Source organism: Temnothorax nylanderi, unplaced genomic scaffold (assembly GCF_030848795.1).
Source record: "Temnothorax nylanderi isolate EJ_2023f unplaced genomic scaffold, tnyl_v1.0 TNYL_tig0860_pilon, whole genome shotgun sequence".
NCBI lineage: Eukaryota > Metazoa > Arthropoda > Insecta > Hymenoptera > Formicidae > Temnothorax > Temnothorax nylanderi.
Window position 1 is genome coordinate 44,291 of NW_027249922.1, and position 5,193 is coordinate 49,483.

Below are 5,193 nucleotides of genomic sequence, written 5' to 3' on the forward strand. Positions count from 1 at the left end.
GTGTGTGTGTATGTTACTACGTTTACGCGAACGTTACTTCTGTAGTAACTTACGATAATTCACTCGTTTACGCGGAGTAAATTATCGTAAGTTACTACAAAATCCCGTTTACGCGAAGGAATTATCGTAAGTTACTACAGAAGTAACGCTCGCGTAAACGTAATGTGTGTGTGTTGTGTGTGTGTGTGTGTGTGTGTGTGTGTGTGTGTGTGTGTGTGTGTGTGTGTGTGTATGATCATCAATATATCATATAATATTATATATTAGAAGGTGCATCCAAAATCACACACATATGCATTTGCTGTCTTGTAAATGTTTTGTAAATTGCTGTCTTGTAAAAGTTGAAGAGAACGAGAAAGTGATCTGTAGTGCAATTCGTATTGTAGGCAAGTTAAAATATTAATTGAATCGAGTCCATTATATTATTTATGATAGACGTTGATTTTATATCTTAGGGTCTGAAAATATTAATTATTTATTCATGAAAGCAATAACAACAAAATAAATTTTGGTAAATTTTATATTTGTATTCAGCAATCTCTAATATTTTAAAAAATAATTAAATTAAATATGTTCTTCTCACACACAAAAAAGATTAGACTCTAAAAGGATTAATTAATATTTAATCTAAATATATCTATCATAATAAAAATTATAATAGCAACGTTTTTGGAAGTGGTGGACAAACCAGTTTATATTTTTAATGCAAACTTTACCTCGAATTTTTATATTTGTTGTCAGTCATCAGAGGATTTTTTCTGCAGATATTTGAAGACTGGTGGATAATGGATTTTCTCGTGATTAAGCGCATACACGATTTTCTCTATTTAGATACTAACTTTTTGAATTCTGTTACACTAAGACTTTACTTTGGAGTATGGCAAACTCTTTGGTAATGAAGTTTTTAACAAGGTAAGATTTAAGATTATGCAATATAATTATAATTAAATTATCGTTTGAGAATATTATATATAACATTAACATAATTATTTTTTAAGGTAATTATGAAGGAGAGAAGTTTTCTTACCGATTTGGCTAAAACTTCACAATTTTGTATATTTTGATGCGTAAAACATAAATCTGTAAGTTGAAACTGTCGCTCTCAATTTTAGGAAAAACATGATCATGCACGCACATGATCATGCGTAGTGACTTAAAAGTACATGGAATTACAGTACTAGTGCAGTATAACAGCAACCTCTCATAATAGTCTGGCGCCTTTAATTGTATGCTATTATTCGACTTTGTATTTATATAGACTTTTCAATATACCAATTATTTTCTGCTTTAAAAAAAGCATAAACTCTATTTCTATTATCTTTCTTAACCATATATAGTTCCCATATATAGACTTCTTTAATTCTTTGTAATTAAAATGATTCTTTGTAATATTAAAAATTTGTTAAAGAGAATTAAGAAGCTATTACCACTTGGGTTGAAATAGGAAGACTCTTGAATAGAAACACAAAAATACCACTTGGGTTTTATTTTTTAAAAGTAGTTGCACAACAATTATTTTTTAAAGCAATATACATATTTTCTTTGCAATTGGCGCAATTTAATTTAAAGATTTCACATCTTTTTTTGAAATACATGTCACTTGAGTTAAGTTAGGTAACATAATTTTGTGGGGGAGAAGGAGAAATAAAGCTACCACTTAGGTTGGATTTTTGAATTTACAAAATACATTGCGTGTACTTGGCGCCTTTTTTTACCTTTTTTGATGCAATTGTACAAAAAATTGCGACCGATGATGCATTTGTTGTTCGTGGTGCATGTGCGCGCGCGCGTGTATGTGTGTGTGTGTGTGTGTGCGTGTGTGTGATTATAGTATAGCCGACTCTAATTTTCTTTTACAAAAATGTCATAAAACAGCTATTCCTATTGAAACTTTATAACTATTTCTATTGAAACTTTAAAATGTGTATGCGTATACATAAAGATTAATAAATCAAATGTACGTAGGAATGCCTATCAATAAAAAAAATTGGAACAAAATATTGTTTGCTATATTTGTTACTGTTTATTTTATACTCTAATATTATAATTGCTTTAATCTGAAATAATAGAAATTATTCTCGATCTATGTATTGAGTATTAACATTTTTATATATATATTGGTCCGGCGTTGAAAATTTTGATAGGACTAGTGCTCGGGGAGGTGTGAGGCGCTCCCCGGATTCGCGAAAGTTCCAGGCGTTACTCGAAGGACCAGAGGGACCGTTCCCTCACAAATGCAAACGAGAAAGACTAAAGCAAAGCGAAAGCGACTCACCGTAACGTTGCCCAGCCCTTTCCTGGCGATGATCCCTTGGTTGTTCTCGTTCTTCCTTCGGCTGCGAGCCCTCCGGATTAGCGGGAGGAGCAAGGCGTGCAAGAAAGACAAGGCAGGCGGGAGCGTGCAATAACGGCTAGCAGGCAAGCAGACAGGCAAGGCACGGCGTTAGATCGATGGCGCACACTCGATGATCTCCGAAATGAGAGTCCGAAAATGTGCGTGCGTAGACTCGACTGTGTTCGAGAATATGTGTTGTGTCGGTCACGTCCGAATAGCGAGTGATATGTTAACGTGCCGACGACTTGATGACGAGTGCTTCTTCCGGCACTCTCTGGCTCGCGCACCTGTTAAGTACGGCGCGAGCGAGTACCAATTCTTACATTATTTGGAAATGCCACCCGCGGGCGGGCAGCACGAGTCGGGTGAGTCGCGCGAATGTTGACATGCTTACGCCGCGATCCGCCAACGTTCCGCGCGAGTCACCAAATACGAAAAAGAATACGAATTGAAATTACCGACGGTAACGATTCGACCGGTACGCCAACGATAAGGCAACTTATTACCTAAATATATAACGCGAACATCGAACAATTATACTAACACTCTATTTACAACTAATATCTATGTGTGAGCTCCAAACAACTAGTGCCTTTTTTTAGAAAGGATTTGAACGTTCAAAAGAGATTAAGAGGTAGGAGTTGTAAGAACAAAAGTAAGAATTGTATATCCAACATCATTAAATATGGATTCTGTAGAACAACAAGATTAAACAAAGGCGAAAAGAAGACGTTAGCAAATTCAAGATAGAACTCGCAGGCCAAGGAACATTATCAGAGGCCATTTAAATGACCATATGTACGAGGTTATTCATAGTAAGTTTTAAATTTCTCGGGATTCTTTCTATGCAACGTATATATTCCTGTATAATAAGAAAATTTTTCTTAAGGAATATAAATTTGATAAAACTTTCTTGTATTAAAAAAAAATAATTAAAAATTAAAATCCACCTAATAGGTTTTTTTAATGTAAAATATTACGAAAATTTTATAATCATGTTACTTGTTGCGCAAAATGCGAACATTTTTGTAAAAATTTCGAGACCATATTTATTGTTGCTAATTGATATATCCTACACATATATTTGTTAATTAGAAACATTTTCTTTATTCCATTAGCTTCTAATACATATAAAATATTTATATCGTCATTTGCATACGCTACTTGTGCTATTTCCTTTATTTATATACATTGGCATGACAAATTAATTCTGGCTCATTTAGTAGCATACAAAGATAGTATTCAAATTTTTGTTTCTTTCATATTTATGCAATTTATATAGGATATTGGCAATTACTTATTAAACAGAAAAACTTTTGAAAAAAATTGATTTAGTTCATAAGTGTCATAAAAGATCTAATTATATACATACAGAGTTATGCAATATTAAAAGTTAAAAGATTTTTTTATTAACCTTGGAAATGCAAGTAGATATAATATTATAGAATTATGTTCTCAAATTAAATTTTAATCTAGCTAAAACAATGTATGGTTATGGTATATATACTTTGAGTATATGTATTTTTATGAAAAATAGGGAAAAGAGAAGTGTGTGGTATTGCTAACAATAAGCGGAACGACGATACTTTCATAATAAAGAATTGATGTAATTCTGCATTTATATTGAAATTAATAATTGTATTTTCGAAAAATCGAAATAAAATTTACTTAAAAAAAATAACGCATTTATTAGCCTCGTAGCGCAAGTACGCATAAATACATATAAATTTTTCGCATTATAGCATTGATAGCATAATTTTAAATTTTGTAATTAATAATTTTTTAACACTGCACTTTGTCATTATCTTTCCAATTTCTAATTTTTGAATTAACGTTTTACTAAATTTCACAAATTAAATAGTTTTTAATTTTATTATTTATATTTGTTTGCCTCACTGTAATGTGTGTCTAATCTTAAAATTAAAATTTCTCTGACTGTTAATTTTCCAATTAAGATTTTTACTGTTATTAAATGCAAGTATTAAACTATTATCAAATAATGTTATATTATTAAATAATATAATATTTATTAAGTAATATAATATTGTTAGGGATATCGCAAATTCTCATACTCGATGTCGATGTCACTATCGATATATCGGGGCGCCATCACGCGTTATCGACACGCGGTCGCGTATACCATCTACCACTTATTGTCATCCATGTTCTTTACCAAAAGTAACAGTTCTCTCTGTACGCTCGACCATCACGGACGCAGACGCGAACTGTTCTGTATCGAATCGTTTCGTCTTATTTATTTTATGTAAATCGTATTCTTCTAATAAACTCAAGAGATACATTCGGCTTTACATCCGTCTCGTTTTATTGGTCGTTACCTATCCCTGCATAGCTCGAACAGGTTATGGGCCCAGAGCCACAACGACAAAGTGAAGAAATACTTTTTCATATCTAAATTCGCTATCCACGCGAGAGTTTTTTTGTTCTTTCCGTGCGTGATACGTCGTGAACGCGATATATCTACCGTGACGCGTCGTAAGTAAACCATCGTCGTTAAAGTGAGTTCCGCGAGTAAATCGACGATGGCACAGACAAATACGATTAACTCTACGATTAGAAACGCTAACCAAGGACAACTATGATACTTGGGTGATACAAGTGGAAGCGTTACTCGTCAAGAACGATAACTGGTGCTACGTGAGTGGCGAGAGGCCATGCCCGAAATCTCGTGGCGATGCCGACGACGCGACGCAGCAACTCGAGCAGCCATCGCAGCGTGGGAGAACGAGGATCGCAAGGCAAAATCCGACTTAATCCTAGCTATAAATCCCTCTGAGTTGAAACAGGTACGTGGTTGCAAAACGTCCAAAGATGTGTGGAATAAATTAAAATCCATATAC